Source organism: Nothoprocta perdicaria, unplaced genomic scaffold (assembly GCF_003342845.1).
Source record: "Nothoprocta perdicaria isolate Ctin4 unplaced genomic scaffold, notPer1 scaffold_1, whole genome shotgun sequence".
Classification (NCBI taxonomy): Eukaryota; Metazoa; Chordata; class Aves; order Tinamiformes; family Tinamidae; genus Nothoprocta; species Nothoprocta perdicaria.
In genome coordinates this window covers 14,601,495-14,615,020 of record NW_020454093.1, presented here as the reverse complement: position 1 = coordinate 14,615,020, position 13,526 = coordinate 14,601,495, and positions in this window count along the sequence as shown.

Genomic DNA, 13,526 nt, shown 5'->3' with positions numbered 1-13,526 from the left:
TTTTTCATGTCCTGAATAGTCTTGCTGCCATTATTTAGTTTTTTTTTCAAAAAAAAATGTAAAGATTGGGCTGCCACAGTGTATTTCTGTCTGTCTATATTTTGAATGCATATGGTGTAGGCCTTTCCTTCAAGCTTGTTCCTTCTAAATTAATTGCCATATCGTTGTTATTCTTGGTGGTTTGTTAATTACTTCAGTAATATTACTCAGATACTCATCCAAATTAGAGTTCTACTGGCATAGGATTCCTAATAACTCACAGGCAAGAAGCATTTACTAGTAAGATAAAATTTGTTATTTGTAAGATAAAACAAAATTTGTTTCTATTAACAGTAGCCATTGAATATTACATGACAGAATATGATTTCAGAACTCCACGTATCATTCAACAGAGCAAAAAAGCTTTCTATCACAGGGATAGGTCATATAGATTCTATTCAGTTTGGATTATGAGGAGGAGCATAGTCAATATTACATACTTACATATACTGTATATAAAATGCCTTGGGCAAAAAGCATTGCTGAATCACTATCTACTAGTAGGCAGTAGCTGTGCAACTTATGAAACCTGAGAAGCCTTTTTCATGTGGTGTTTTAAATGTCCCAGTGCACAAGGGAAGGAAAATTTAACTCAGTGCTTGAAAGGGCATTTAAATACCTAGGCTAAAATAGACAGCTGGGTTTGACTGCTTTTTATCATGCATTCGGTCAAGAAAGCATAAGAAATGCAAACAGACATGAAAACTAAAGTTGTTCTTACACTGAAAATGATAAAAATATTTCTTCATGTAGCAAGAATATTAACTTTGCTTCATCAGACAGAAATCATAAATTCTTAGGGAGACTAGATTTTTTTTCAGCATTTTGAAGTTATTTATCATGTTGGTTTCTTTTGTAAAACTAGTAATACATGAATTAAATCTCTCCAGAAGAAAATTTCTTTCTAATTTCATTCTTAAWACATTTTTAAATGCTGTTCTCTCATTATGCTGCATCAAATCATAATTTTAGATCACACCATTCTTATATTTAGACTGATACTTAACCTATACCTCTGTGGTATCGTGAGAACATAAATTTTCCACTTCCCAAGCTCATGAATGTAATGACACTGTTGGATGTATCACTATACATCATCTGCTCTGTAACGACCTGCAGTAGTCTCCTTAAAATTCTTATATTTTACAAGAATATATACTTGCACTTTATATTTAAATGTTTTGTAATAAAACTCATATGCCCAAAGTGCTATAGTTTACTGAGATCACCATCTGCCTCATGTGGCATTGATAAGCACTGATAAGGAATTTTCTGAAGGTTCCATTTGCTAACGTTTACTTTTGTCGAACCGGAATTGAAACTTTTTTTCAGACTCAATGTGCTGAAAGAGGCCTCTTTTTTAAAGTCAAAGATGTTAACACAACATTTTAAAACAAAGGACTGGCAAAATCYATCTTTTAGCCTAGGTCTTCTGTATTCACTGGAATCTTGATGCTATTCTKCAAGTCAAAAAAAAAGGCATCATTCAATGCAGGTAGCTTATGCTTCTGAAATTTCTTTAAAATATGCATAAAATACAGAAGGGAATATGTGTTTGAACTTAAACTCATTTATTTTATAAAGCTCTTGAAGGTACCCCAGAATCTGAAAAAATAWAATGCTTTCTCGGGGAAAAAATGTGATTATTGATGATTATGTTAAAATGTTACATTATTATTTATCTTTGTAATAAATACTCAGATGTTTAATAAACATCATTGTTTATTAAAACACAAATTTCTTATTCATCTTATCTACAAAATTGATAGTACAGCTGAAGTTGGAAACAAAGATTGTTATTTAAAATTACTAAAAATTTGACGGTGGATCTGGCTATAACATGAAACAATTTTTAACTCTTTTCATTTTCTTTTCATAGGATTTTAAAATCCTTCTCTACAGAGCTGAAAGAGCACAGTCAGTTGATGGAGAAACCACAACATATAAAGACATCAAAGAATAAAAAAATTGTGGTTGGTGAATATTAAGATCTTTTTAAGTGTCTAAGAAATTGGTCTTATATCTACCATCCTTCCTTCCATGAGAAAGGATTATTCTTTTAGGACTGGAAGATTGAAATCCTGCAGAATTTACATATTTTCTGTTACTTTAAAAGGGAAAAAAAAGAAATATAATATTATTTATTAAGATTAAATAAACTGGTATTTCTTAAAAAAAAAATGAATCTTCCTTCTGAGTTTTAAATAGAGCTTATAATGMGTTCATTAATAATTTGCATAGAATAATTTGCATAGAATAGAATAGAATGTCCGATTCCCATAGGAAAACTAACATACTTGGTGATTTTTGTTTATGTGCATATATATGATAGAAATTCTTTAATTTTTGCAATGTTATGGTTAACACTCTAAGGAAATGAAAACTGTATTTTCTCTAAGATCAGGATTACCTACCAAAAGGACACGATGCACATGGAAATGTAGCACTTATTAATGGCAGAGATGATGAATCTTTGCTATCCAACCTTTCAAATTCTTGTCTTCCGCTTACAGCTCTGCTACCACCCACGAAAACTCGGCAGTGTCTTTCTGTGGTGCAGSCCTAACGTGTGGGTGTCATTGGGTTCTGCTTCCCAGCTGCCGCCCTGCACACCGTGCTGCACAGAGCAGGCCCCATGGTTTGGGATTCCAGCAATAATTCTGCCCATCATATTGATGGACATTAAGCCTTACAGTGAGGCTTCACTTTYCAGTTTTCTTTACTAAAAGTCTTTCTTGAATCAGCATAGTATATTAAAGGAAACTATTAAAACAGAAGCTGGGGAGGGGGTTGCATATAATAGGYATTTATCTAAAATCTCTATGACACATAATGATACCTAGCAGCTCTTGAGTTCTTTGGCAGATTATGGGGAGTCTTGGTGAAACAATCTCYTTATTTACTTCTGCAAGAGTCTTTGCCTCTTTGTCTTCATCCAGGCTGGCCATTATTGACTCTGCTGACTGTTGTTTTGAAAAACTTTTCATAGAAATTTTCTTCATAATTGCAAGTTTGTATCTTGCAGTTTTATTCAACATTTTGAATGTCAACATTTTTATTCTCTTGTAGCTAATGATGGTAGCTATGAGGTGTAATGAATAATATATATTTTGGGGGGGAGGGGACTCTTTTTAACGTAAATTTTAGACCACCATTTCTAAGCAATTACTCTGAAATTCACCATTGAGAAGTCTAATAACTTCTTAGGTTTTAGTGTATCAGTTCTCTCTGCGGTTTCAAGTGTGCTAAAGATGGGACATAGCAAATAGGTAGCTGTAATTATTTGTACTTGGTGTATCATCTAATTTGCAATCTAGCAAGCATCCCAGTTACTATCAAACCTTGTATTTTCTACATTGTCTTAGAAACATAATTAGTGAGTAAATGCTTCTGAGATATTTACTCATACCTGCACACTACTCTATCATTTTGGGGTATTTTTTATGCATTTGGTAGTACTCTGGTTGCTTGGGGCTTCTAAAGCTTTCCCTTCTTAGGGCTGATTTGTCAAAGCACTCTGCTGTATGGCACTCTCTAAGAATACAATTAGTCTCATTGAAGTCAATTTACTCTTAGAGAGCCTCAGTCATTTGTCCTTTCTTAGGAAATGCACAGAATGCTTTTACATTTTTTAATATATTTTTGTTACTTTTTGACCAACTCTCTATGACAAAATACAATACTTCCATAGTGTTTGCTAATGGCACTTACTTGGGTTTCTAAATAATCTATATCAAAAAAAAGGTAACAGTAGCATTCTACAAAAAGAAATTGGCCTAGATATAGTTAGGCAACTAAGACAACTACTTAGAGTAGTGTGGAGGTTACAGAGGGTGACAGAGCACTGGAGCAGGTTGCTTCCTGCTATCACTAATGACAGTTTTGTTTCTKCATTGATTTCAGACATCAAATTTTGAAAGGAAGGTTGATAGTCTAGCAATAGGACATCTGCGATATGCAACGTATGTGATATGCATACTACAGTAAGCTTTTCACTTCAGGCAAATAATGTGTTTCTTCACTCTACATATTTTGTGCTAACCACACCAGCAAATTGTAGCTATAGACTGACTTAGAAACAGATGTAACCTTGTTGTGCCCCCGCAAACCATGCTAAAACCTCAACATCCTTGTTTTACTTATGACAACAGACTTTATGATGCTTACAAATTAATCTGCCTTGTTAACAGAATCATTTTGTCTTATAGCACAGTACAACTCAGTGAAAATTTCTTTTTTTTCATCCAATATTTTTGAAACCTTCCATATTATTACTTCAAGACTATCTTTCTTCTAAGAATATACTTCGATTTAGTTCTTTGAATTTAGTTCTGTATCTTTTGCATTTTTTGAATCTTTATATTTTTGTTCCGTATCTTGCTTCATTCATAAAGGTCAGGCTTAATTACTGTTAAATTTGAATTTTATTTCTAACTTTACATACTGAAGTTCTCCACATGAAAATATAAAGGTCCTATTTTCAGAAAGGATTGTTTATGCTCTACAAATCCCTATGAGGTTAAAGGGAGCTTCAACTGTTGGAAATCATCATTTGCCTTTCCAAGCAAGATTCTTCAGGATTACCTCTTTGTCTTACAGTGTTTATGTTTTTTATCAATGGTCTGATAGAACATAAAATCATTGCTGATAAAATATGAAAATAAGAGCAACTTCTGGAGAAATGATACGTAATAAAAAGTGAAATGGATTTCATGACAAAGTGTCAAAATAGTGAGCATGAAAAACTGTACATGTCTTTGTACTGTCAAAGTAAAAACACAGTTTAAAATCTAATATATGCAGGTGCTGACAATAACAATTTATTCTGAGTAACAGTTACTTCTTCATTGTAGTTGAATATCACAGTGTATATTTAATTTATCTTGAATTGCCAGCCTAATGTTGGGACCAAGAGCAATGAAGAGATTCTTGTATTTATGAGAGGTGGAATGTTGAGTAGCTTTGCAAGCATATTTGATTTCAGTTGATTTACAGCCATATGGTATTCAGTTTTGGTATCTACACTTCCAGCAGGAAGCAGAAAACTGAAAAGTGTTCAGAGAAGAACCACAAAAATTAAGGGAAATCATATCTTTAACAAAAAATTAAAGAGACTCAATTCTTTTACTTCATCATAGAAGTTAAGAGGGTTCAACATTCCTTCTACAAAAATCCATGTAATTCATCTTCATTCTAGTAGACCAAGACATGGTAAGATTCAATAGCTGGACCCTTAGGCTTCAAAATAAGACTCATATTTTTAATTGGGAAGATGATTAACCATTCAATCAACTTGCCAAGTGTTGTACCACATTCTTCATCAGACAGACAGTTTTGTAAATGCTGTCTGCTATGTGTCAGAGCTGGGAGAAGAAATAACTGCACTTTTGGGGTTAAAATGCATACTTGAAAGCAAAAACTGAAAAATTAGGTCAGCTTTCAGTTCATTGTATGCAAAGTGTTTGATCCTGTTTTCATAGCTTATTGTCTTTTAGTATTCTGTTTCCTCTATTCTTTAACTTTATTTTCTTCAAGTATTATTTTGCATGACATCTAGAAAATGTCTTAGAGAAAAATGAAAGAACATTAATATTTTCATCTGTATTCTTATCATAATCAAAATGACATGTATTACAACCCTGAGAAAATATCATTAAAAAAAAAACCCCAAACAGCAAACCGAAGCATACTGCTGAATTAGGGAGTCTCCCACGCTTTCATTGACTCRCACAGACATTTCTGTGCCTAAATGTGGTTCAACGTTTCATTCTGTAAGCAATCCAGGTTACATACTAGCCTATTTCAGGGCTATGCTGCATTTCTTTAYATCGGACGACCCCCTCCAGGTGCATCCCTTACAAACAATCTGGTAAAGGAAGTTTCAGAACTCTTTAAATATAACCAGACCATTTTTAAACAGTATTTTTCTCCTCACTTTAAGAAGTGACTACATGATGTCACATTGTTCCCATTATAGCAAGGTTCCTCAATCTGCTCTGTGGTCCATACCTCAAAAATTCCAGTGAGCGTGAGGTTCAACCATGGTGTCTTTTAAAGTTGTGCTCAAATGAAGCAAATCATTTTGTAAAAAGCAACTTAGCTATGCTGAATTTCCTTACTGTGTAGACTAACAAAGGGATGATCTCTAAAGCATTCAAATGAACACAGGATTGTAGCTAAACTCTGAAAATCAAGCTTGATGCACAAACTTTTATGCAATAGTTTAATTAAGAAATAAAACCAACAGTAATCAGAAAAATCCTAAGTCTGTAAGCCTGCTAGCTTGTATTGCTTTTACTAGCTCAAACAGATTACATAAAAAATAWGCTGAAAACACATGTATGCAAGTAGAGCAGTGATTTTCTGTCATTCAYTTTACAAACTTTTCTTAACATTTGGAAATAAAATATTCTGTCTTTATCTTTAAGTATTTAATGAAGATTCTGCAAAGTGTTATCTCATCTAGACACATGCAAATGCAGCAAGGACAAATGTAGAGTGAGAAGCATTGACCAGATTTGGAAAAGCTCTGCTGCAAAGGACCCAGAGGTCTTGGAGGAGAGCGTGAGCTACCAGTGTGCCCWAAAAGCCAAGTGATGGAGCATAGACCTTAAAAGGAGCAGCTAAGAGAGCTGAAGATATTTAAAGTGAAGAGGAGGCTCAGGGGAGACCTTAGTGCTCTACCTGAAAGAAGGTTGTAGTGAGGCAGAGATCGATCTTCAGAATAAGTACAGATAGAATAAAGAAAATGGCCTCAAGTCTCACCAGGGGAGGTTCAGATTAGATATTAGGAAGAAWTTCTACAAGGAAAAAGTAGTCAAGCATTAGAACAGGCTGGTACCATCCCTGTGCTCAAGAAATGTGTAGATGAGGCATTTAGGTATATGGTTTACCAGCCATGGGGTTGAAGAACCCTCAACACCATGGACTCAAAGATCTTCAAGGTCTTTTCCAACCATAACAGTTCTATGATTTTAAGATTCTACATGTTACAACTGGCTTTAGAAACATRTTTTCCTTTTCAGCCTCATAATGATTAACAGCAACACAATGAACCTAACATTTTTTTCATAAGGCATGTCATTCTCATTTTTGCTCTGAGGAAACCCCGAGAGGTCTACTTAGTGAAGTAAAAGGCTATATTGACATGTGGACACTGAATATAAATGGGCACTGGAAGCAGTCTTGCTGCACCAAAYAAGAGGGTAATTTACTACAGTGCCATGGCTAAATTTGCCGCAGCTGAACTTCATATTAAACTACACCAGGGACACACTTTTAGGAAACAAAWTCAGTTTTCTGAAAAATGTCTGTGATCTTTCCTATACTGCCTTTGGCAAATGGCATGGTAATAAAAGATTCTGTTTAGTTCAGTGTTGAGTAGATCTCAATGAACCTACAGGAAACTTTTCACTCATTTTTTGAAATAAGCTTTTATCTCTGTATTTTCTTCTTAATGATTTTTGCAGTAGATATCTTTTGCTTTAAAATAAATACCTTTTCAGTTGGCCTATTTGCCTTTTTTTCTTCCTCACCACTTCCTTTAAAATTTGTTGAATTAGAAGAGCCTTCTGAATCTTAGCCTATGGCTTATTTCCACATCTCAGAATGAATTACACAGGTATTAGTACAGCCTTTTCTTTTACCCAGGCAACATATTCTAGCTGGAATTGATCTTCCCTCATCTGGTGGGAAAGGATAAAATCTTTCTGTTCCTCATTGCTGTTTTAGGCTCAATTGTAAGCCCAGGTGGTTAAAATGCAGGACTCCTTAAAGGATCCAAAACTGAGCAAAGGGCGGGCTAGGGTGACTTCTCAGAAACAGATGAATTAAAAGTAAGAAACAAGTTTCCTCTTCTCTACCACCACCCACATCTGAACATTCAAACAACAAAAACAATGGTAAGGTAAGGAACAAAACGAGGACAAACTCAAGAAGAAAAGAAAAGAAAAAAAAGTTGGTATTCAGATAAAATCAAAGATTTTCTTACCACTGGTTTGTTTTGGAGCGTTTGTATTCGTGAGGTGAATTTTTGTTTCTACTAAAATCAATGGATATTTTGTTACAGATTTCAAACTAAGCCAAGTTTTCATCACTAGATTTTACTTCGTGAATGTGGAAGACTTTCTCCTAGTGTTCCCAGCAAAATGCCCAATAATTCTGCCTGATGGTTGCTAGTATCTATTTATTACTGCAAGAGATTAGTAGAAAGAGTTCAGAACATCACATAYCAACTTATTCTAAAGGTTAATAACCCTCATTTATGAAAATATGTGTATTTTCTTCAGACTGAATTCTAACTTCAGATTCCAGTGCCTGGGTTATATTATGCTTTTCTAGAAGYTATGTATTATTTTAATATTCAGAATTCTTCTCCCACCTTTTAGCTCCCCAGTAAATTGCTAACAAAACTTTCTGATATGTTATTAAAGAAGAGAGCAAATATAAAGTAATATATTGCAAGTTTTAAAAATGTAAGATGTTAGAAAATTAACGAGCCCATATTACTGAAGAACATGGATGCAATTTTCTTTAAAAAAGTGCTGTTGACATCAATTGTGCTTTCCTTGGATTTCACATGTATTTTGGGGATGTTCTGTTTTCTAGCAGTTTAATTTAATGCCTATGAAAAACCGAATTAATCTTCAGCATATATATCAGAGCTCTTGTAAGATTAGTTATGAAACATTGAGCTCAGTTCAGTGTTGAAGAGTTTTGTTTATGCATGTAAGTGGTCTAAGCACTCTTGGAGTTAGAGAACAGGGGAGGCTGCTAAGTAGATATATGAGCATTGAGCATTACTTACAARGGCACATAAAAGTTTTACGGAAATAAAAGCATCCCACTTAAAGGCTTAATCTAGATGAAGATGTATAACAAAGAAAAAAAATAGTTCTTATATATATATTATCCTCTTGTTTGTCCACAGCCAAAGAATATATGAAGATAAATTATAATGCTTAGAAAAAGTGCAATATTTACATAAAAATTAAGATGAAGACAGTGAAATTCCTATATTGTTTTTTTACGATGCAAGCAGAGAATAATTTATAAAGTACCCTTGATAACTTCCATATGGATGATTTAGAACTTATAATAACCAGAACTACATTGGAAATAAACGGGTAAATGGTTGGGACAAAATTAAAATAAAATTGTAGGAAGAGATATATAATGATATTGGAGTAAGGGATAAAAATAATATTAGATTGTCTAAGGAAAGATAAGTTACCAACACATTTTCTCATCTCCATTTCTAAGAATGCAGTTGAGATACTTTGTGTGACTGCCATTGATTTGAAACAGAAGGCTGGGCATATTCCAAGTCATTCTGGCTTTCTCAGTTAATGTTTTTAAGTTTTTGTTTCTCTTGTTCTAGGGCTGTACTTCAATAAGCAGGACACTGCAGACTGACCTAATTTGATCTGAGCAGGTTATGCTTCTAATACACTCACAAATACAAACTGACCTAATTTAGATCATGCATTACTGTGATTAAATAATCCTTGCATCAAATCAGTTGTCATGCTCATGTAAAAGTAAAGCGCTTTTCAGAAAAACAGAAAACTTCTGAAAACTTTTCAGAAAACCAGAACAAATGAAACGAATGTCTCAGTAATTATTGTAGCAGCAGTGACTCAGATATAATTATTCACATATTTGATTTGAGCACAATGTGTATTAAACTCTTCATTTCTCTATTATTTTCAATCAACACCCTAAGGAGATTCCTGAAAGTTTTTCCCTATGCTTTGAGAAAATGGCAAGAATCTCCTTCCTCAGACCATTTCAGTGATACATGACATCTCTGTCATTTTTCACAAGCAGCTTTCAAATGCAGAGTTGACAGCATTAGTTAGAAACTGGTTTCTTCCTCCATAGCTTCTTGCTTCCATACAGTGTGTAATTTTTAAGTTCTCTCTCTTTTTCTTCAATAGACCTGTAACTTATTCTGGAGGGCTAGAAAGAAGTGAGGTCCAGCTTTCCTCTTTTGTTAAAAACGTTATTCTAGATGTGATATTGCTGTTCTAAAAGGATGCTGTGATTTTTTTTTCACCTCAAATCTGCCATTCAGTGTTTTATTTTTCAGCTGGACTTTATTTGTCAACACTGGACAAAATGAATCAGTTCTTGAGGATCAGCACCGAGAGAGAAAAGTGGGTAGGACAGAGGGGGAACCCAGCAAACCAAGAGGAGATGAATGKGAGTGGGGTGTTGGCAGACAGGTGGAAGGAAGATCACTGGCAGCATCATTTAAGGTATTCAGTAGGCACTGAGACCTACTCTTGTCAGTAGAAAGACTCCTTGGAATATTATATGTCACTAAACATAAGATGGTCCTTGACCATCCATTCAGGTTCTTGTTTAGGAAGTGCAATGATCAGTCAGTTCTGAAGGATCCATGGAAGATTATTGTGTATTCTTTTTAAGAAAACACAACTATTGAATTTTCCTGTCTGGCAAACTTTTAAGAAAAAGCACCTATTGCCTTCTTCAACTGCAGGATTAACTGGATTAGATAAATTCATATGCTAATCAAGTTGCCTTTTTTCACCATTGTTTAGAAGATTTTATGAGATGTGAATTCAGGGCTGAGAAAACTATTAAATGAAATAAGCAATGGAGTTGAATTTGACATCTTATAACTGAGGTCCATATTCCAGACATTTTTAAATTCTTCTTATAAGAATGGTGGTATTCTCATCAATTTCAAATCAGCTTAAAAATAGCCCAAGCTTATATCTAGAGACTGAAAGTAGAATCCAAGAGTTCCAGTTCAGACACCTGACAGTATATGTGCTTTCTTTCATTTGTCTTACATATCCCAATGATAAAACAAAAGCACTTAAACTATTTAAAAACTGAATATACTGAAAAGAGTSTTTTCCCTTTCTCTTTTCTCCCTTCCCTTTCCTTTCCCTTTCCTTTGACTTTGCACCTTGCCAAGCATCAGCTTTTTCCATTTTCACCCATGACAAGTGACATTTCTTCAAAAGACAGAGATTTCTCCTTTTATGCAACAAAGCGACTCTAGAGTGCTGATCTATGAGAAACGTGCAGACCACAACCATTCATTCCCAACGTGTACAACCAGCAGCAGGTTGCCTCTGTGCGAGTGGCTCATGAGATGAAGCAGTTTTAACACATAAACCACAGGCAAAAGTGTCACGTCACACCCTCACCTTTGTGAACCGCTTATATCTCTTTAGGGGAGCCAAAAATCTACATTGGTCAATGTTTTTTCAAATGTGCCTTTGTTTATTTTTACAAAACAAAACAGTCTGTCAGGTGATGAGTTTAAAAGAACTGGAAAAAAAAAAAACTATGCTCAGATGAATTTCTGTATTTCTTTGAAGATGGGAAACTGCATAAGAGATGTTAAGTTTTAACTGAGGTAATGAACTGGAGCTTGTCATCTGAAATAACTGTTGCAGACTCTTTTCAGATGTAGTAAATTCCTGCAGCTCATTTCAAGAGATTAGAGTTTTGTGGTTATACAGCAGATGAAAGACTTGCAGAATAAACTGCCTGATAAACATCAGCACCAAAGCACTTAAATTCATCTATATATATGTAGTTATTGAAATTATTTTTACAAATGAAGTATCAAACAAATTTAGTGCTGTTCATCTTTGCCAGTGAAGCACAAACTGGCCTACCTATATAAGAAGTTAAAATGAAAGGAAGATAAGTAACAGATATTCTGGTTCATACATGAGTAGTCCTGTTCATATCCAAAACCAGATGTTTGTAGCTGGGTACTAAGAAGCAATTTTCAAGCTCTTATTTACATCAGCTATTACTCCTGACTGTATTATTGTATTTCTATACAAAATATAGAKAGGAAACTGAATGGAAGGGCTACTGAAAGCTCGCTTTGCTTCCCTGAATCTWAGACAGATTGCCACTGGTGCAAGCAGCTCACTGAAATACTCAAGTAGCTCTAAATATATGAAGTAACATTCCTGTGTCTAATAACCACTAATAATCACTTTCATCACCAGTATTAAAATTGCTTCGGTTTCCAAAATCTGTGCTCTAAGACTTCTAGCTTAGCTGAAAAACAGTTTCATTGGTCGATACTGATAGCTACTGTTCCAGTTCCTCTCCTTTATCAGGTGGGGATTCTTATCTTGAAACAGAAATTATCCATCTGTATGTTTTGTTTCAGTATGAGCATTTAAATTCTACTGAGAACTGTAATAAACTTTTAAACTGTAAGTACTGACTCCACTGTGTAAACAGGAAAACATTTTTTCATGGCTTCCTAGTTGAATACCATTTTCATTTTTGTACGTGCATGTGAGTAAATTGCCAGGAAACCTTAAGATTCTGCATGTGTTTGTCAAAATACCACGTCTGTGGCTGTGTAAACCACTGTTAGAGAGCAAACATGCTTGGGATGGATTCAACATACCTACACAGGACCAAAAACTGCATATTTAGGGCAAAAGCAGAAAGTGCACACGTCTTGCTGAGATGCACAGCAAGTTTCCCATGGTACATCCTTTGTTGCTGTCCACTACTCCATAGCTAAAATACAGATTCTGCATCATCGTTTGAAAAGAGTAAACAATATTAGAGGAAATAAAATGAAGCTGAGATACAAATACAAAGTAAGTTTTTTTGAGATTAAGGAAGAAATCACATTTTTGCTACAGGCTTTCTGTGGTTGCAACAAGGAACAAAATTGAWTTTTTTGTTTGTTTGTTTTTGTAGCTATTACTAAACATAAAATCATGTTCCATGATGTACTAATTACGGAAGAATAGATGGATAAAAACCAAGCCTTTTCAGAATCAGTTTTATAACTCCTGTTACTTCATAAAAGATGTTCATTTATCTAGTGCTTTCAGCTACGAGCTCCTGCTAGTAGGTTTTTTTCACTGCGTTTCCTGCGGGGCAGATGTACGGACATTTCAAACCATGTGTGACCATGCATGCAGTGCTGGTCAATAGTTGATACTCTCCCCATTCTGCTAACCGGTGACATCCAGTGTCATCAAATCCTCTAACAAAATTCTGGCCCTTTATTAGATTTGCCTGTATTTGATGATTTACTGCTCTGTAATGATTTTCTCTGCTACAAGGAAGAGGAAACCAAGGGTCGGAAGGGAGGATTCCTGGCAGAATTCATAGTTCACATGGCTGAGTGAATTCCTTCTCTGGGAAATAAAGGCAATATTGATTTATCATAATAATTAATATTTATGGGTTATATTATCAACGCAAACTGAATGTGGTGTAAAAGGCACAGTTCCATTATACTTCATATGTTTGTGATAGCATCTATACCTTCTTTGCTATGGGGTTGAAGGTAACTGCAATAGAGAATCTGTGCAGCCAAACTCCACTGGAAAGAGGGATACTAACGCAGTATGACTGCAATGTCCTTGTACTCTGTATGCCACTAAACCCACCCTTACCCATGTCATCACTTAAAAGGAGTGCCCATTTTACTGCCTAACCCTTCTGACTTCTTTGTT